Source organism: Coccinella septempunctata, chromosome 5, assembly GCF_907165205.1.
Source record: "Coccinella septempunctata chromosome 5, icCocSept1.1, whole genome shotgun sequence".
NCBI classification, from domain to species: Eukaryota; Metazoa; Arthropoda; class Insecta; order Coleoptera; family Coccinellidae; genus Coccinella; species Coccinella septempunctata.
Window position 1 is genome coordinate 22,163,505 of NC_058193.1, and position 22,297 is coordinate 22,185,801.

General features: G+C 35.2%; 1 protein-coding gene across 3 annotated transcripts in view; it reads right to left on the reverse strand.

The window, feature by feature from the left end:
- LOC123313385 (RNA-binding protein Musashi homolog Rbp6) overlaps positions 1 to 22,297 on the reverse strand; it is a 1,061,117-nt gene that overhangs the window by 541,487 nt on the left and 497,333 nt on the right. The window lies entirely within an intron of this gene.

Here is a 22,297-nt window from a genome sequence, read left to right on the forward strand (position 1 = left end):
GTCACAATGTAGAAAATGCAGAAATTATTGCTTTTTATTATTATCAATTATTACAATGCATGGCAGGAAATGTGGAATTGAAAATCCAAGGAGCGATTAAGAGGAAGCTAAGTATACTTAATAAGTATGAGTGACATAAAAAACACTGACAAACTTCATAATTTTAAGATAGTTTCATTGCCGTTACAGACTCCGTTCGTTATATGTAGTTGGGGAGCCCAAGAGGGAAATTGGGGATTTACTCGAGCGTGTCAGATTAATATAAGGACCTTGGACCCTGTAGAGTATCTCTACCAAAAATTAGACCTCTATATAGGGGGAATTGTCTAGGACAGCCTGTCAGAATAGTGAAAAAACGATCATGGTACATAATCAAGCGTATCAGATTAAGATATATGTGGTTAATTCGAGGGTTAATTACATTTTTTCTGGCAATTGGAGCGTTACGAAAATATGTGGGAGGGAGCCAAACTTACAAGAAAAAACGTCACGCGCAATAGCTTTTTTTCTTATTTTGAAGCTAAATTTTCAAGAATAACGAAAAAAGTACAATCTGACAGTTTCATCAAGCGGAAACAATGAAAATTTGCCATCAAGGTCACAAAATGAATTTTTCTGAATTATCTCCTCTCCTGGGGATCAACTCGTTTAAGCACTCATTATAAAAGTTGTAGAGCATAAAATTTTCTACAAATTTCGTTCAAATTTTTTTTTTCAGGTTCAGAAGTTTTCGAGATATTTACCGATGAATATACATTAGACTGGTATTCTGCATTGACCTTGCCCTTTCGCATGTATGGCTAAGCTCCCTGCCTGTAGCTGCGAAAACGGATGAAAATATGTAGAATTGCTTCAGACAAAACTTGTAGAGAATTTTATTATCTACATCTTTCATGACGAACGCAAAAACGATTAGAGGTACAGGAAGGAATATATTTGAAAAAAATGCATTGTCATCATCTTCAAACTGTCAGATGAAAAAAAACATGATTAGTGTCAAATTAATGGGTTAACACGTCTGCTACACAGAGATTAACCATCTGTATGAAAATCTGACACACTCGAGTATATGCAAGTAAAGATTTTTTTTTGCATTTTCAGAGGACCACTGTGACCTTGCTTCACGTCCGAATTGTCAGTCTTTTGAAAAGTAGCTTCAACTAGGTATAATTACATATCCTCTGAAAATCTGAAACGTTCGAAAAAATTTCTTTTTTTCTTTTTACCACTTTCAAGTCTGACGTCGTACGGCCAGCCCCACCACGCAAACTGTCAGATTAACATATGGATTCAATATCAGAGACACGTAAGGCATATGCAATATCTTAATCTGACTCGCTCGAGTACGTAGCGTTTTTTTTTGCACCTCTGAGAACCTGCAGACGCTTTCCCCACCGCTGAAAGCTCATACTTCATGGAAACTTTTTTCCTTTCTACTATATAATCTTCAAAATCCACTAGGTCTCTACGACGCTCGAGTAAATCCCGATTTAGCTTTGTTGGCTTCCCAACTATTAGTGAGTACGCGCCTTTGAAGTTTGTACACTCAAGCCATTTTCACAAACTGCATGGTTTGTGCAAGTCGACTTGAACTTGTGAACGCTGAAATGAAGTCGCCCAACCTCAAGCCGATTTTCTGTCCGCGACAGACTTCACACAAGCCAATAGCCGGCCATACACTGACATTCTTTCGAGCGGTTTATCGTGGCGTGTTGTCACCTTTCACATGTGAAATCCTTGTCCGTTCTGAAATTTGCCTGCTGCGGTGCAGAATCACACACATGATTTTCCACATGTTAATTGATTTGGCTTGCGCAAACTTCGCTTCTGCGTCCACACGTCCAATTCGGCTCGCACACTGCCATTTAGCACAAATGGTTTAAGTCAGACGCAGACAGAAAATCAGCTTGAGCGTGTAAACGGGCTTTCACATAAACTGCAACGTCAATAAAAATTTTATGACGTTCGTGGTTATCTCATCTTCATTTCTGTCCTGAAATCTAACGCATGGTTATCGCGATTTGTAGCACTGAATTAAAAGAATATAGAATAGGATTATGATTTTGGGGGGAATTCAGTTGGATCTTGTTGCTTACTAGGTGGCGCTTTAGTATTCATAATACTCGCAGGCTTCTACTAGTAATTAAATAGGGTTCGTCAATTCTAAGCGTTCTCCATCGGAGTTGTGGTGCTCTCACGAGGTCAATTGAGAACGAAACCATGAGCAACTACTCTTCTTCGATGGGACGTTCTTCCTGACGGGGTTCGAATGATGACAATTGGCTATTACGATTCAGAGAGTAACACTTGTTGATATTCATATCAGCGAGTGATATGGGTCTGAAATAATTCTTATTGTTTGGAAGAACCAAGCTTTTCGAAGCAACCTAACCTAAGATAACCTATTTCAACCTAACCTAATGGATTCGAATGAGAAGGAAATGGTTTTTCTTTTTTATTAGATTGAAGAAATATTGCGTGATAGCTAACCGGAATTTAAAATTTTCATTGATTTTTCGTAGTTGTTTACTTCATGAATCACTGTGAATGAAAGTATCAACTGCGAAACACCAAGAATTCCTACCTGAAACACGATACACGAGAATATACTCGATAAATTCCCAAATTATTTCCTTCAACCTGTTCAGGAAACAAAAATAGGTGAATTACGAGAGTATTCTCACTTGAGCATGCCAACTCCAAAGTTAGAACATTCGGTTCGTATCGTTTGACGTGAAACGACAAATGAACACTTTTTCTCGTCGTTTGAAGACGGCCTGTTTAACACGGGACAACGAATATAACATGTTTTATGTTTATCGGTGTAGTGTTCCAGAAGTGTCAAAATAACGTATCAATTATTCACTTAATATTAATTCGAAACTGGGAATATTATGATGTAAACAGGGCTTGAAAACATAAATGATGGCCTGCTGCCAGATCATGACAATGCGGATAGACAAAAGGGTGAGAACTGATGATAATACACAGCGCGGGCTTTGGTCATAAAATTATTATTATTATAGGGTACAGATTATATATGGCTTCAATTTATGGAAGCCGAATGATGTGTTGTTCTACGCATTTTACCGTATTCCGAAGTGGAATGCCGAATGAGGAGAGAGAGTAGGAAATCAGTAGTAATATTCATAATTCAGCGAACCAATTATCTTCAAGCGGAATGACGAATTGTAGGAACCTTATATTGATGTTTCTAAAAGTGTGGATATAACAAAGACCCTGTACCAAACTATAATGATCCACACAATACAATATAATTGATATTCAGGGGGGTAAACGTATACTGTATACCTTCGTTTACCTGACAATGCTACTGTCATCACTTTTTTAATACGAAATGAGATGACATAATATCTTCATATTCAGATACAGATAACATAAGCAATAAATTAAAATGTTGAAGATGTTATTAGCTCAATTTCCTCATCCAAAAACACGTAACAAGTACCAAAAGCCAAACTTATTGATCTGGCGTAATTTGAAGAATTCTATTTTTAAAAAACCTATTCTGATTCAGACCAACTGAGAACTAGAATCAAGTAAAAAGTCATTTCAAATAATGTTTTCGAATATGTCAGAAGAAGACGTGAGAAGTATTTGTGGCAAAGAAGAGGACACTTTCAACAACCACTTTAATTAGGGAAATCTGAAACTTCAAACTTATTCTGATGAAATTCATGCACCTATGATTCTTCATTTTAGTTATAGATATTATTGGCGACATCAATTCAATAAATATTTATTGTGAATTGAACCATTATTAACTGTGATTTATTCATATTACTGAATAACTACAACCTTTTTACATAATTGAAAGAACCAAAAACATATGTAATACCTCGATTCAATCAAGATCCATTTCTTTGACATGCATGTAAATTAAAGCAAGTTATTGCGTTTAACTGAGTGTAAGATGACCATTATATTGGGATATATGTAGTTTGTGTCTATAACAGGCCGGACGACATACAAGATTGCTTTTGATTTTGATTTCCTACTCAAATTACGAATTTGTTCCAACTAACAAGCGCGCTAAAAGTGAAGGTAATTACTTGATAAGTACAAGGTTTCATTGCTTATACAGGGTGAGTCTTCGACTCGTACAAATATTTTAACAGTAGATTCTTGAGGTCCGAAGAAACATTTTTTTCTTCATCATTTTTTCCAAATCATCTCGGTTTAAAAGATGCAGGCTGTTGAAAAACCATAAAAACATGTTATTTTTATTTCTATATCACAAACACTTTCATCGAATGAAATGAATTTCGGAATATAGTTTCTCATTTTTTGAATATTTTTCGAACACAAGATATCAACCGCGTCTTCCATCAGTTATCTCATTATGACCATTACGTATCATAACAATACCAAGAATTCTAAGAACCCAAATCTTGAAACTAAGTTGGACGCTATGTAATGAATATTTGAACGTTTTGTAAAATGAAAGTATTCTCCATATTTTCCAGTATAATGCGTCGTTTCCGAGTAATTTGATGTTCAAAAATTAAAGAGTATCTGTGGAATTTGAAAAATTTTTTACTTTGGCTGAATACAACTCTGTTTAAAAGATCCACAGATGTGTGGTGTCACAGATTTAGCTTGTTATCTTGAATGTAATTTTGTTTCTATAGAGGTGGCATAGCTCATAATAAAAATTAAAATAGCTATTATCGATGCAGAATCGAAAAAAATGGTATGAAAAAAAAGTGTTTCTTTTGACTTCAAAAATCTACCGTTAAAATATTTGTACGAGTCAAAGATGCACCCCGTATGTTGTTTTAATCAGCGCATTCATCCACGGTGGTAGTTATAGTACTAATTTTTTCCCTCTCACAATTCATAGCATACACAATTCTACTGGGAATTCCAAACAAGTGATACGCCTCCTGGTGTTAATTTTTGTAAAAAAAAGTTAATGTTTTGTGTTAAGTTGATGTTTTTTGTTTGTTCACATCAAGGAACGGAGGATATTTTGGTGTTTCAATAAGAGTTTTCATAGAAAATATGTCTTAATCTGTTGAAAATATCTTGATGTAACTCGTGACAATAGGGAAAGCTTAGTGAGGTTTTCATGATTTGCATCCTTTGAGCAAATCTCCGATAACGACTTTCTTGTGGAGATGTCAGTTTTCACTATTTTCCACTATGAAATGAACGTTTAGTCGATGTTTAAGGACATATGTATCTCGTCCTTATATAACGGTAAAGTTTTTGTACATTTCAAATTGCTTACTAACTTGGATATATCACCTCAAAATGAAAAGACTTACACAAAAAACAAATCTGTATTCTCCGGAGAGGATTTTTTTCACCTAATGAGTTGATATACATATGAATGCGATAACATTCACACAAAATTCATTTAGAAAATAATTTCTAATTACCAGTTCAACTTGGACAAGTTTTCTTAGCATCAATCTTACAATTTTAGCCATATTATATAATGGAAAAGGCAAGATATCATAGTTGTGGCTCTCCATATAATCAATTTCCTTCTATTATGATCGTGTGAAAAGCCAAGAAGTTCCGGTTCAAAAAATATTGCTCTCTTTTATCAGCTGATTCAGAACATGGTCGGAATTCTTTTTCACAAAAACTGATACTTCATGAAATTTAGTGACCTAAAATTGATATTAATTAACACACTTGAATCCAGTTTCGACAACCCGTCTTCTAAATTGAGGAAAAACAACTATAAACCGAGAAACAATGATTTATTTGAAGAAAATCTCAAAATCCTCTTCAAAAATGACAATGACTGCATTTACTTCTTACTTCGATCTGTCATTACCATGTCGCTGGAATCTACATTTGAATTCCCATTAATGCCAATCTTCATCTGCTGTTTTTTGTGGCTTCAAGCCATGAGCATTTTTTAATCTAAGCTCCGCCAGGATCACGATATTGGAACTCCTGTATACCACGCATTCCTTCAGCAATAAGGAAATATTTCCGTATTTTATGGTTTCCATAAATTGCTTCCGATGCTGGGCCTCATAACTAAGTTTTGATAAAACGTTCACGGTGCTTGGATTTAAAACACTTTAGAGAATGGTATGGCGGGCGGACGTAATAAAAGAAAATTATTGAAATTGTTATTTCAGTAGTTATTCGATCGTGGAACACTGGAAAGGATCTGCGCCCTCTGAAAAAGGGTTTCAACGTTTTTATAACCGCTCCTGCTCAGCAACTTTCCCTCATTCTTGCTTTCGTTGGGGCTATTAACAATGACAAATGCATATAGCTCCGAACCGCTGAAGTGAAGGATTGCAAGCCTGTTTCTATGATAAAATTCTCGAAAATCATGATGAAGAACATCATTCTGGTTTTTGAAACGCATCTGGAAGAAATTCGCTCTTTCCTGTGGATTCCCTATAACCCCAATGAATTGGCTAAAAAATATGAATTTCAGGTTAAATTAATTTATTACATCAGTTGCTGAAACCTTGCAACATTGATGTGGCCCATAACTGTTGAAAATCCAAATTGACCTAAAACACTAAATTATACAGAGTGAGTCTTTGACTACTACAAATATTTCAACAGTAGATTTTTGAGATCAAACGAAACACTTTTTTCCTATACCATTTTTTCCGATTCCTCCCTCATAAAAAGATATAGCCATTTGAAGTTTTCATAATGAGCTGTGCCACTCCTTGAAAAACACCTTCAGAATAACAAGATAAATCTGTGACACCACACATCTGTGGATCTTTTAAACAGGGTTGTATTCAGCCAAAGTACCGAATTTTCCTAATATCACAGATAATTTCTATTTTTGAACATCACATTACTTGAAAACGGCGCATTTTACGAGAAAATATTAACAATACTTTCATTTAAAAAAACGTTCAAATATTCATTAGAATCATTAGATAACGTCCGACTTAGTTTCAAGAGTTGGGTTGTCTGAATTTTTGGTATTTTTATGGCACGTAATGGTCATAATCAGAAGACTTGGGTGATATCTTGTGTTCGAAAAATTCATTCATTCATTGCTGTATCAGTCGATGAGTCGATGAAATTGTTTGTGAGATATTTTTTATATTTCTTGATAAACTTTTTAGGGATTTCACTTAAAATTATAATTTCAACGTTATTTATTTTCAGTTCATTGTCAGGCAACAATTTTTTCTAGTTAATTTGCTCCTGACAAATTAGTGCAAGAATTTACGCAGGAGCAAATCGTCGATTTCATTTTTAAATGATTTTGTTTCAAAGATTGGGAGTGAAAACCCTAAAAAGTTCATTAAGAAATGCAGAATCCTCCCAAAATAAATTTCAATCGATATATTTTTTATAGTTTCTCAAGAGCCTTTATCTTTTGAATCGAGCAGATTCAGAAAAATAATAACAGAAAAAAGTGTTTCATTTGACCTCAACAATCTACTGTTAAACTATTTGTACGAGTCAAAGACTCCACCTGTATAATTTTATGGAACCACGTGTTTTGCTATCACAATAGCCTCTTCAGGTTCATCTTCACCCATGAAAATCTAGCGAAATAATGAATAATTGACGTAAGTGAGAATTATATACATAAGTCAATTTTTTATTGCAACATTGTTGGATTCACCCATTAACTTCCGGATACAATAAACGATAAAGAACGATTAAGATAGTTACCCAAAAATAATAGTTCATAGATTATATCATCATAAAAACACCTGACAGTAGAAATAATCAAGTTGGAAAGTCATGATTTTTAACCTATTCAATTTATCTGAGACATGTAGAACATGTTACTACTTCAGAAAATGAAGGATTTGCAGCAATATTAGTTAAATGTTTTAGGGTATGGTAGACATAGATAAAAGTGAAGTGCAAAAATATCTCCGTTATAAAACTAAAAATTATAATAAATAAAAAAAATTTTGCTCGAAGACCATCATCAATTACCTACCTACCTAAAATAATCTTATTATGCAGTTACACTTGCCTAAGGAGCATAATTTACAGGTAACCTGGGCAAGATGAAAGTGCTTTTTTTTGTAGTCATAGCTAGGGGAATCTTCCAAAAGATGAACCTCTCCTTCAAACAGTGTTGGGATTTCTTGCCCTACTTGTACTTTGGGTAGGGTCTTCTGCCTATAAGTCTATTGATCGGTTTATTTCTTCTTGCACATTATCATGCTGCAGTTTTTGTGTTTATCCTGTTGAGATATCACTTCTGTGGATTGTTTCCATTAGTTTCTGTAGTCACACCAATATCTCCTCAATGTCTCGGTCTTGTTTTTTGATTTTTCATTCTCCCACCATCTTCCTCCGGGTCATATTTTCCTATGCTTTTAAATATCGGTTACATCGGTTACATTCACAGCTAATCCCTTATCCGGCAACTCCGATTATACAAAATAAATTTGAATGAAAATATTCAAAGAATCCCAATGAAAGGATCAGTCAGGCAAGTACATGCATCTCTTAATCAATTAGCGCCCTGTAGCGAGAAAAGGTAGTAACGCCGATATCCTCCGGGATAGGGACAAAAAAGTAAATGCAGGAGGAAGATAAATGGCATGTATTTCAATTAGAATGGTCGGAATGGTATGGGAAAACGCGGCAGGTACATTAGCCAAATTACCTAGAATCCTGAAAATAAGAAACAGGCGCATGTCTACGGTTCATCACCGTTAGATCGGAGTGAAGTAGAAGGATTTTGTGTATCGTGTAACTGGAGGCAGGCATAGACAATGGGATCCTTGCGTTAATCCGAATGACTCGGAAAAACGGTGTATCTGTCCGTTTTACACGGGCTGATCAACAAGATGTTGAATAGTTTTTAGCGGCAATATGTGAGGATACCTTGATTTCATATAGTTGGGGAGCTGACGATGCTGAATCAGGATTTACTTGAGCGGCGTGGAGAACTAGTGGGTTTTGAAGATTAGATGGTAGAAAGAAAATAAGGTTCTATAATGTATGTACTTTCAGCGGTGGGGAAAGTGTCTGCAGATTTTCAAAGATGTGAAATAAATCGTCAGGTGTACCTACTCGGGCATGTCAGATTAAAATACTGTATATGCTCTACGTGCCCCTGATAATAAATTCATGTTAATCTGACGTGGTGGGGCTGGCCGTACGGAAGACTAGAAAATGGTAAAAAAAAATTCTCGAACATGTCAGATTTTTGGAGGATATGTTAATTGAACCCAAAGGAAGCTACTTTTCAAGGGATTGACCATTTGGACGTGACGCAAGGTCGCAGCGGTCCTTTGAAAATGTTAAAAAAATCGTACATACTCGAGCGCGTCAGATTTTCATACAGATGGTTCATCTCGGTGTTGCAGACATGTTGACCCATTTATCTGACACTAAGCACGGAGGGTTTTCTCAATCTGACACTTTGAAGATGATAACAAGGCATTTTTTTTAAATATCTCCCTTCTATAAACTTTTGTCTGAAGCAATTTTATCTACCCCTAATCGTTTTAGAGTTAGAGGGCGATAAGGGCGAGGAGCTCAGTCACACATGCGAGAGGCCAAGGTCAATGTAGAAACCCAGTATAATGTATATTCATCGCCATATATTTCGAGAACGTTCAAACGTAGATAAAATTGCTTCGGACAAAATTTGTAGAAAATGTTATGCCCTACAACTTATATACTGAATGCGAAAACAATTTGAAGTCCAGGAGAGGATATAATTCAAAAAACTAATTTTTGTGACCTTTATGGCCAATTTTTATTGTTTCCGCTTGCTGAAACTGTCAGATTATATTTTTTCCGTTATTCTTGAATCATTAGCTTCAATATGAGAACAAATGCCACCGCGCTCGAGAATTCGCACGTGACGTATTTTTTTTTGGAAGTTTGGCGCCTGCCTACACATTTTCGTCAAGCTTAAATTGTCAGATTAAGAGAATATTTACTTTTCAACATCTAATTAACTACATACATATATATATATTTATATATATATATCAAGCTGACACGATCGAGTATGTACAATGATGTTTTTGTTTTTTAATATTGTGACAAGCTGTCCTAGACAATCCCCCTATATACGTGTGTAATTTTTGGTAGAGGTACTCTTCAGGGTCCAAGGTATCTCCCCTTATATTAATCTGACAAGCTCGAGTAATTTCCGAATTTCCCTCTTGGGCACCCCAACTAATAAGCAGAAAGATATTTCCGCCATTTTCAAATTTTTATGTAAGAAATTTATAATAGAGTGATTTATGTTGATAAGTTTCATCTTCTTTCTGAAAAAACTCATTAGAACAAGAAAACCTGTTCTGCATCCTATGAAGCTCCACTATACGAGTATGTTCAAAATCCCATCTGAGTGCGCTTTATCCTAATAGTTATAAAAATGATTCAGAGCTTGAAGAGAGGAAAAAGTTTAGTTACCGCTGAACAATAACATTCCCTGATTGCCATTAAGGATTCCCATTCAGTGAGCTCGCACAGAATTAGAATATTATATACTTAGACGAAGTCGAGGGAAAACCAACTAGATGAAACGTAACTGACTCGGACAGTTGCTAACGTCATTAACAACCGAGACAAAGTAGATTCCTTCATTAAGAACACGGAGACTTCGAGCTTAATAGCTTGCGAAATCAAGATGGGGACTTAGATTCCGTTTCATATGACCGACTTCGGGTAAGTTCTTACCCTAGTTTTAGATAGTCTTTTTGAAGATAATCGGTGTAAAAAGTGGCTGATAGATGAAAAGGTTCTCTAAAATGAAGCTTAAGACGCTCACAAACAGTCTCCCACAGCGAATTGTTGGAAGATCAAGTACGTAACCTTGAAAATAATAATCGTTCGCAATCTTAGTAGACTCCATCCAAGAATAATCGACATCTCGGGTGGCTTTGGAAAATCGAATTTAAGTTGGTAATAGCCCATAAGTTAAGATTTCGTGTTGCGAAATTCAGGTTGGTATTATGAATGAACAGTGATCTATTATATGTGAATCTATGCACTGAGCCACTGACCAACGATAATTTGAATTTTGTACTGCTGTTTATGTCCTCAATTTATTCGTACGAATTGGAAACATTATTGTATCAATTCTGAATGTTGATTAATATGCTCTGAATTTGATTATATTCTTATACCTATATTCCGGTTCTGTGACTGTGATTTAAACTACAGAAATTATTGAAGCTCTTTAGTGACCAGATAAAGCTGCGACTGGGATTCCGAGACCTAGTCAATCATTCATGAATGGAACGAAAATTTCGACCGGGTGGCATGCTCTGAAGGACGACGAAGTTCGACGTCATAGTAAAGTGCGTTCGGTTTTGTTACCGAGGTCCGAGAGTAGATATTTTCTTGAATCACTTCATGTTTCCAAGTTGAAAACATATAAACATTGATGTCGATGACCTGTGAGTATACCTTAATTTTGTAGGTTAAGGCACTTTAAAAAAAAATTTCTAGGATGTTCAAAAAGATTATTTCCAACAATAAGACAAGTTTTTTCGGGAATTTGGACTTTAATGCTTTTTTTGTTAAATTTCTTTAAATCCAAATACAGATTATTTCCAACGTGCGAAAAGCATTTCGTTCATTGAGTTAGATTACAAGAATCCGAACAATCTATAGAAAAAATTCTTAGTAAAGGTGTTAACCGAAATTTATAATTTTCATACCGAGGTATTTTGTTTTTTGTACTTTGATTATGCAAAAAGGTTGAACTTATTTCAGTGATATGAATTAATTTTTTGACGAATAACTGGCAGAGAGCTATCCTACAAGGGCAATAAACATATTCAATCGTCTGTCATCACGTTTTCAATATCGTTGATTGAGTCAAGGATTTTCTTCTTTGATTGACCACGTCCTTTTTGTCTTCGAAAATTATCTGTTTCACAGAAAACGCTCACACATCGCGAAACAGTATTTTGGAAAGATATCATAACCTGCTTGACGAAAATATTTTTTTGAATGCTCATTATAGGTTTGTAGATCCCATCATTCATTTTAATGTTTTATAAGTTGAACAAAATGAAAATTTCAAAACAAAAGAATATTTCAACTCGTATATACGGTAAAGTAGATCAGAAAATAAAGGCCACACACTTCCAGATGGGATGTTCCTTAATTGGAAGTGTTCGAACGAAGAAGGGAGATTCCTCAAGTAATTTCAAGAAAAGAAGTCCCATACGTTTAGTTTTCCCTTTTCCTCATTTTTTCAATGGATAATGACCGGGAAAGGGATTGTTTTCAATGTAAATATAGGGTACCTCTCCGTGTGCGACGAAATATTCTCATTTTTCATATTTCAATTTTTTATGGTTTTGGAAACAATACGTTCAGCGATGAAAATTATGAATGCTACAATTGCGATGACGATTATGTATAATTTAAAATTCCATACTATTGGAAATTACGGATCTTGACAGAATAATTCAGAGCCTACTGCGAAATGGCTATCATTTATAAAGATTTTGTTGTTTGTATACTCCATTCACTTTTATTTTAGCACTCGGTTGGCCATGGAAACTTGACACATTCCACTCTGTATTGTACGAAAATGTGGAGTTATGACGCTTGCCAAAACATTTTTTGGTTTTAAATCAGCTCTATGTTGCCCGTTCTACGTAAAACTCTCAGTAATTATGGATTTCATCACAATGTCGAATCATTTCAGAAAATATGAAGTCGAAAATATATGACCAACATAATTGACGTTTATACAAATTGATTTAAGGCATACGTAATCTAGTTATTTGCATGGAAAATACAAGAGATCAGTTTTTATATAGGTATTTATTTTTGCAATGAAGGAAAATTGATTTATTGACACATATCTAATATGCAGTAGCTTGAGGAGAGTTAATGTTGGTCATCTTCTTTGGCTAAAGGTTGAATACGTTACATCAGGTGAAGATTTAAAAAAAAATCAACTCGAAGATGAAATACATCTAATACAGAGGTTGGGAATGGGTGTCTCTCGAAGGAATAAAGGGATAGTTACAAGAATGATAAATTTTTCAACAAAAATCATCTTGCATCAATGGAATTCAAAAGAATTAAAGGAAGTTTCAAGGCAAGAGAGACTTCGCCTTTGAACAAACATTTCACATGAATTAACAATTAACAGGAAAACTGGCTCGTATTCATGGCTGTTCACCTTAAAATAAAATTCTCAAATGCCACCACTTTTTTTGGTGTCTCAATAGAAGAGAAATTCTTTGTCATTCTCTTCATTCACAATCTTTCTGATTGTGAAACATTCAGCTAAAATTTAAATCCTTTAGATTCATATGGAACATAAATAAATTCACTTACATTGAATATGTTCGCTACCGTCTGATATATTGTAGATATTAGAATATCAGGGATACCCACTATTTGAATGAGTTGACCTGAGTTCTGAATAGCACTTCCTGAAACCCTGTATTCTCTTTTTTCCAATCACTTTCGGAATTTTTGTAATATTAATTGATATTAGTTGTGGCAACGGCGTTATGACACTAACGACATTTCATGAGTGTCAACCTTACTCCATTTTAGTTACAAAAACTTGAGAAAATTATTTCATGGCCAACCGAGTGCTAAAATAAAAGCGAATGGAGTATAGTTAGCTTATTCTGTCAACAAATTCAGCTTCATTATGATACTCATCTCGTTTGAATGCCTTATTGTGTAATATCTAAAATGGTATTGCTCACATTCGAAAAGATACACACTGTTCGGTTCCAGCAATTAGGACAATTTTTTTCGAGTCTTCAACGAGAGTTCAGTTTTTGGTATTGAATGCAAACACACCCAGGAAGCAGAAGTACGAAAACACCATGCCTAACCAATGTTTCCGACCATTAAAAATAATCTGTGTTCGAAATACCTCCTCCAGTTATACTCCTACATGTTTAATGCAGGCTAGCGCTGTTCGCAAAATAACGCACGTCGAAAAACACATTCCACATTTCGATTTTTGCCGTTCTGCGCTACGTATCGCGAGAAAAAACGATTCTCGAAAAAAAAAAAGACAAAACGCTAGTCTGAAATATTAGCCCGCGAAATGAAATGTTTTCCCGATATACGCCCGTGCATGTATTCCCCTCACTTTTAAAATATTCCGGCTTTCTGCATGAAGCGATTTTCCATTTGAAGATTAAATTCATTTTTCTGTGCGCCATTCCTGGCGCTGTCTTTCATTCGTGGCATTTTAATGGACGCCGTACCATCTTCCCTCGTTTATTTAAGCAGCGTAGAAATATTTCAATCCTTTCGGGAGGGGAATGCCTGCAGCTTTTCGACTGTCCTTTATGCCCTTCCTATTATGCCTTGCACTTGTGTCCTTGAGTCGTATCTGAAAATACCATCCGTCATATTACCCGGCTTATTATATCGCACTTATTGGAAGAAAGGCCGTAAAATTCGCCAAGAGGTGATTAACGATCTTTCAAAACATTTTGCCGTCAGTCACGCTGAGAACTTTTGAATATTGATATTCTGTACTTGGATATATATTCCATTCACTTTTATAAATGCAGTCGGCTGGCCATGGAAATTTGATACATTCCAATACGATGTGAGGTTGTGAAGCTTGTCAAAACATTTTGAAACATTTTTAAATTAGCGCTATTTTGTCCGTTCTACAAAATGTTCTGAGGGCCAATTTGACCAAGGAAACAAACCGACATTAAACGCAACTGGCGTTAACCCTTTTAGTGCACCTTAGTAGAAAAAATGTGTTCAAAAGTATTCTGCTATTTATACAGGGTGATTCATAACTATTGGGACTTAGGCTAAGGGCAGATTGTTTGGACCAAAATATGGCGATAGGACCAAATATACCTCAATGAAATATTGCTGTGGAAACAGATAGAGGGCGTTAAAGTTTAATTTTTTTTTCGTTTTTTGCTGATAATTTCACTGTAAATTTTTTCATCCGTTTTTAAGAAAAACATAACTGAACAGTTCAGAGCATCGGAAGGGGATTTGAAGTAACGATTTATTTATTTAATTTATTTATTTCGACGATAAAGCATAATTGAAAACAATGTAACATAAAAAAAATAAACTTAAATTAAATTTTCTACGCGGCCTCCTCCGACTTCTATGCCCTTTCTAATTCTTTTAATAAAGGACTTTCGAACTTCGAAGAAAATATTATTCGGTCCCCTTATAAAAAATTCAACTTTAACGCCCTCTATCTTTTTCCACAGCAATATTTTATTGGGGTATATTTGGTCCTATCGCCATATTTTGGTCCAAACAATCTGCCCTTAACCTATGTCCCAATAATTATGAATCACCCTGTATAAAGCCAGAGTTTTGGAGATTAGTGTATTCGATTTATAAATCTCCCTCTTATTGTTATAGACTGTCCCCGCAGCAGAGGGACGAATGTGTATACAATAGGTTTGTTCGTAGAGTGGTTCACAACGGTTGTGAACTGTACAGAGCATATATTAGGCTTGTTTGTAGAGTGGTTCACAACGGTTGTGAACTGTACAGAGCAAGCACAAATGGATTTTCGCTACCCTAAAATGTAATTGCGCTTGCTCTGTACAGTTCACAACCGTTGTGAACCACTCTACAAACAAGCCTAATATATGCTTTGTTGGTACATTTTACTGTTTGCAACCTAAATGTACAATACAATACAATATACTTGAAACCGATGTCCCTGCAGAGGAAAGAATCAGTTAAAGAGAGGGTTAAGGAAAGAAACTCGCCAATTTAGGTATGTCGATTAAGCATTTAAATTTCAGTTGAAATGGAGTATCTGTGTGTTTTGTGGTTTCTTTACCCTCCATACTTCACTTCATAGACAAAGCATCTGCTTTGTCATTAAACTCTTCTTAACATGGGCAGTATGTGTTTGATTTATTCATTTATTCTCATAAATAACTAGAGAAAATTGACATTATGGGAAAGTAATACCGCAATGTCAAATTTCTCTAGTTATTTATGAGAATAAATGAATAAATCAAACACACACTGAAATTCGAACAAACTCTTTTCAACATGGACATCTGCTTTGTTTATGAAGTGAAATATGGAGGGTAAATAAACATTAAGGGAAAGTAATATCGCAAGAAACTATACTATGGGTACCAGGGTACTGTGGTGTCGAAGGAAACGAGAAAGCCGATGAACTTGCAAAAAGAGCATCAAGGTTAAAACCTGCCAGACCTGTCATCTGAGCCTTTCTGTGGGCTTGGAAGTACCAATACAAGGCAGCGGTCCAACAATGGGAGTTGAAGAACAGAATAACCCTCTGGAGAAACACTCCTAGACTTACTCAGTCAAAGAAATTCGTGATGATTTCACCGACCTACACCATAAAACTGCTAAAGCTGTCACGAGCTGAGCTTTGAGTAGGGTAGAGAACAAAAGATCTACATGGTCGCAGTTCCTGAAAGGCTAATAGTGCCACAAAGAACTTGGTTCAAATAATAATAATACCGCAAGAATCTCAAGTCAAAAACAGCATTCACTAGTTTATAATGAAAGCCCTTAACTTTTTACGTAAAGCTTTGATTTTTTTTTAATTGAAGTTGGCTTGATGTCACCACGTCCCTTTTTTTGAATTTGTTGAACTTTAGTGTCTATAAAACTTGTATTCACAATCATTTTTCGAAAAATAACGAATTCGAAACAATTTTTCCTGATTTCATAAATGAAAAAAATCTTGACGAATTTATAACAAAGATAAAAATAAATAACACTCATAAATATTGATTGAGAAACCTGACCATCGAACAGAATATTTCCGAAGATTTTATTTTATTGTCCGAGAAGGATTTCGGTATATGCTACGAAACAAAAATGCAAGTATGATATTATGATCATGAATATTAATCATTCAATATTAATATTGATTCGATATTATCATGTAGGCAACATTGTTTCAATCAAAATTTCTAATCTAACGAAATTACCTCAATTTCTACATATTATAACAAATTTTTGCTTTCATTTCATATTCATATTGTTCATAAATATACATTACGAGTATACAAATCTATTATATCATTGATGGCGATTGTTAACATTCTCAATCATCATGGTCGAAATTTATAAAGCTTATATGCTGTCAGTTCATAACTCCTGGAAACTCCTGTTAACTTGAAGTTCTTCTTCCACCGAACTCAAAAATGGCGGAACACATTCCCAACTGATATGTTTCCGTCGAAGTTTAATTTTCTATCGTTTTCTCCTCTACACGATATTTCTAGAGCTTCCTCCTGGTCCACACTGTCTCGTTTCCCGTTTTTCCTTGAATTTTAGTATTGGTCAACTTTACAGCTGTCGCTTGGAGTTCAAGTTATGAAATACTTGAAGCTAACTTCTTATTGCAGGGTCCACTCCAGGTGCTTTGTAGACAATGAAGACGATCATCATCACTCGTTCTAACAAAAAAATTTCCATACGATTGAATGTTGAACATTCATGAAAAAATTCTGTACCTCGGAATTCATGAACACTACACTGGGATTCGAAAAATATTCGCATACCCTTCTTTTCGATAAGTCAACAAGATTCATTCACCATCAAGTTAAAACTTTTGCGCTCTTTCGTAAATTGAAGAAAGAAAATTTCAGATTCTCAGCATGCTTAGCATTCCGTACAGCTAGCTCTCTTCATGAACCCCGAAGAGAAAGTTGGGAGGTTACGGTGTGGAGCTTAATTTCTTGAAAGGCAGTTTTCACAGAATCAGAATTGAAGGATTCCAGAGTATTTTCATCGATTACATCGGGAATTGCTACTCTCTTTGGGCCCTCACGCTTTGTAAATAAAGAAGAGACATCCTGTTTTCATTGTGGCTTCCTGGGAGAATGGAACGAAAACGTCATCTCGGTTAATGTAATGAAATGAGAATGGTCGTACAAATTTGATAGGTTGTTCGACGGGGTAAAAACTTCCCGAGTGGAACAGGGAGTAAATAACCTTTCGAGAAAAAGGCACACACAGGCACAAAGTTCAAGCCGAGTGCGATTCGTAGCAGGGCGATTGCCTCTTAAAGTAGAATTTAACCGAGCAAAGTTTTAGGAGTCCGGAAAGTTTATAAACGCTCCTCCTTCTAGTCGAAATCTTGTCTGTCACAGCAGTTAGTTTCTGATCCCCACTTCACCTAAATTGAATCGGCTAATGGGGTTACATCAACAATGACTCCACCAGCAAAAGGAACTTTCATCATTTACGTCGACGAAAAATGCAGAATCCTTCAATCAAGGCCTGTCAATAAAACTGACCACTTGATCTACAGTGACTCCAACAAGACAGTGGCGACCATTGTGGTCTCTATTTTGATTGGTTTTTGCAATAACATGGCGGACTTGGTTACGTGACTTCAACTGACTAATCCATCTTTTTGTTCACAAAATAGTCTCAAGATGTATATGCTTGCTGTATCAAGTTATTCGATAAAATTGTCATGGTTTTCATTAGTGTTTGCTTATTTTTAATCAGTAAGTGAATATTGCTTTGAGCCTTTATACTGTCTATTTAAAACCGCAAAAATTAGAACACTGCATCAAAGACAACATTCTCTGACTGCATTCATGGTCTCTTCTTAATTCAGATACAATGGAATAATTTTCTTTTGAATGCTTAAATAATTAATGGACGCAGCCATGTCTCTTATTATTTTTTTATAGATAATGCCAGGTTATGCAGCAATCGATTGCAGTACTTAATTCTGCTAAAAAAGGCTTTTTAATGAAGCAATTCCCTGAGTATCTTTTAAAAGAAAACTGTGGATCTTCAATATGAAGAGACATAATTGTAGGGAAACCGATTATTCCGCAGACGGTTTGTCGGGTGGAATTCAATATTTTTTGAAAATGAATTTTTTTCGTTTGGATGTTTTAACACTTGTTATTATTAGTCAATAAGTTAAATTTTTGAGCTAATATAATGATACGTCACTTTTTCATCTATTCAACACCTTCTTTATATAGTTCACAAATAGGTTCATAAAATGAGTGTTGCAGTACAATAATTTTTGTATCAAAATTTCACCTCCTACTCAGCTAAAATTTATGTTGAACTTAAATTTCGCAAAATTTCCAATGTACAGGGTGGGCAAAATTGGATGGGATTGAATGACAGCTCTGTAACCGTAAGTGCTAGGGAAAAAATTGATGGCACTTTTCCGACTTCGATTTTCAAAAGATTGTTAATGGCCAAAACCGCATCTTTCTATCTTCTTGTGTTTTCAAGTTCTAAGAGAAAACTCATTTTTCGGCTCTTCGCACTGGTTCCTTCATTTCGTAAAGTATCAGTGATGTTACATCCTACAGACACTTTTTCATGTGGAATGCAGTCGCGTAGTCAAAGATTTCTTTCAGTCCGCCACTTCAGTGATATAGTGGTAACTTTCATTTTTTTTAAATATAAACTCTTTGTTATTTTTACAAATTCCAGTTCCATATTCTTTTCTGATTCAGAATATATTATATATAAGTCGTAGCTCTAATTGTTCTTCCAATAAAAATACTCAAAAACTAGTTCGGTCAAGTTGGTAGTTCATTTTCATTGATAATATGATAAGAAAGTTTATACTCTTATGTTGTGTCAGCTTATGAGAAAAGAGCCTCATATTACAGCACGATAATATGTGCTTGAAGATTCTATGTTACTGCAAAATTGTCGCCACTGTCCTTTTAGAGTCACTGTAACTTGATCGAACTATGTAACTTAAATACTTTCAATTTGGTTGGAAACCTATAAAAGTAGGTATCATCAATATTTTATAGGTCGTGTTAACTTTCTAAACCAAGATGCACATATCTCCGGTTTGGAGCATATAAAAGTTCAACGTCAGCAACTCTGATAAATGCATGACATAGTTTATTATTATGTACCTCATCTCAAGTTTTTTCTCCTGGCTGAAATTTTTGTTGTTTTATCTTGATGCCATAAGATGAATGAGTTATTTTTGTTCGGAGTGAAAGCAGAGAAAAAAGTTCAATTAAACCTTTCTCTTACTGAACACCTCGCCCAAAATTTAATATCCTTAAAGAAGTCTACATCGTTCTACCCTTGCACGCTTTTGGTCAACATTCAAACATTTGGGGATCCATTTTGCAGCAATTCTTCTCATATCTAAAATGATGTGAACAATATGATGAACGCGGTCGTATGAAATTTTCAGTGCTTCAAAACTGTTTTAGCCCAATTCGACGGTCTGGTAAAATCATGTCATGAACAGCATCTTTATTTTCGGTGACTGACACAGAAACTGGCCTTCCCGATCGGTCATCATCTTCAATAGAAAATTTATTTCTTTTGAAACTTGCAGTGCAATTTTTCACGGTCGCGTACGAAGAACATTGATCGCCAAGGGTATCGGGCATATCTTCGTAAATGGCCCCTTTTAAATACAGGTACTTGATGATGGCTCGATACTCCAATTTTTCGATTTTCACAATTTCGGTGGACATCTTTTTTTCTTTCAATTTATTGCGTAACTCTGGTTTACTTTTTTGACATCAAACTTCACACTGACACTTCTAATGAGTTATTGTTCGTTGCTATGGTAACGCAATATTTTTTTATGCATGGAACTGGTGTAGGCTAACTAGATATCAATACATCGTCGTATGAATTTTGTGCAATAGTTTTAACTGACTCTGTGTATTTGACAGTCAAAAAGATTTTCATAGATAGTATAATTGAGGAACTTAATGACATGAATGAACGGTATAGTGTTACTTCTTTGATTTTCACGAACTGCATCTTAGGGGTACAATTTCTTATCGAAATTCTAGTTTCGTCCGCAAGAACCTAATATGTGCTGTTGATAATCAAAATAAACACTGAAGGTGTGAGCGAACGGTGAAAGAAAAACGATGTGACAAGTAAATCTTCAACATTCTGTGGAGAATATAAGTGCTATTGATAATACCATCAGATTCACATCCCCCATTGAATCCCATTTCAAAGATTACCGCACGAAATCGTTGAGAGTAGCGAAAAAGATTACACGAATGCCTTCTAGGAACAGGCCTTTTCACTTCTCACTCTCATCGGGGATGACAAGGAAGCGTGCTTTTGCATAAAACACGTCGCAGCCGATATGGAGATGATGATGATGGATTGCCTGAGACAGGATCTCGATTTTTACTACGACAAAAGGAGGCGAGTATTGTGGAACATATTTTCACAGAGTTTGCTAGGACGACAAAAGCGTGCCACTATACAAACACGTCGCGAAACGTGTTTTCCCTGTGGTGGTGTAGTTTTTCCTGGGTCATAAATCCATAAGTTTCGTGGTTTAACGTACACTGTGGACTTTGTTGATTTACTGATTTTTTCGGCAGATTTGATTTTATGAAATCTGAAAGCTATACACTTTCGTTGTCGGAATTTTATTGAGAACAAATGATTTAAGACAGAGAGTTGCTATCTGATGATGAATAAAGAAGCCACGTGACTATTCTAGTTTTCAAGGTGGTACCTCTCAGAAGTTCTTTGATGAGTTTGGAAATCTATAAATATAAAGCTATTTTCACAACAAGTGAGTCAAATCAATGTTTATTCAAGAGGACGAGTAGGTTGATCTCTTCGAATGATTTTTTATCTCACGTGTTGAATTCAAATTTTTATTACATTTTGATTAGAAGTCAAATGATCACACTTGTTCGTTTTTTCACGAAACCCTTCAACATAACCTTAAATAAACAAGAAATATAATATGATCATAGGATCATCGAAAAAAAAGCCATTTTTTTATGAATATTGTTATCGATATGATAACATATTGAGGATTTACGTTCCTTTAATTGGCGCTTTTTACTATTCAAGGTCCAAAAAAATAAGTTTGCGCATAGATTACTTACTGTTTTTTCATAGGCTGTAAATTTTTTATCCTACCACATGACTCGCTTCATCAGCCAATCGTCTCTCGGATCTTCCTACAATGATTTCAGTGAGTCATAAGCCAACGCTCACCTTTCTCGCATATTAATTTATAGTTTCTTGTATTAATTGCTGTGATTCCATAAGATGATGAAACATTATGCGTCGTTACTCTCAGTAATAAATCTCGATAAGTATCTGCCTGACAATTAATCCACCTTCACTACGATACCATTAAAGAGATTGGATCTCTAATGGGAAAATTATATCTTTTACCAGAAGAATTACTCCAATCTGATCGAGCTTCAATAGTTTCCGCATCATTAGTTCTTTGATTTCTCTATTCAAATAACCAGCTAGATAAAATCGTCAAATGTTTATCCGCATTTGACAAAACGTTAATGATAATCCCACTGGACTTATTTACCTGAATTGGTAAGTTCTTTGAGAAGAATAATAGATAAAGCGAAAGGTATAGTGCCTATTGCCTATACTATAGGCA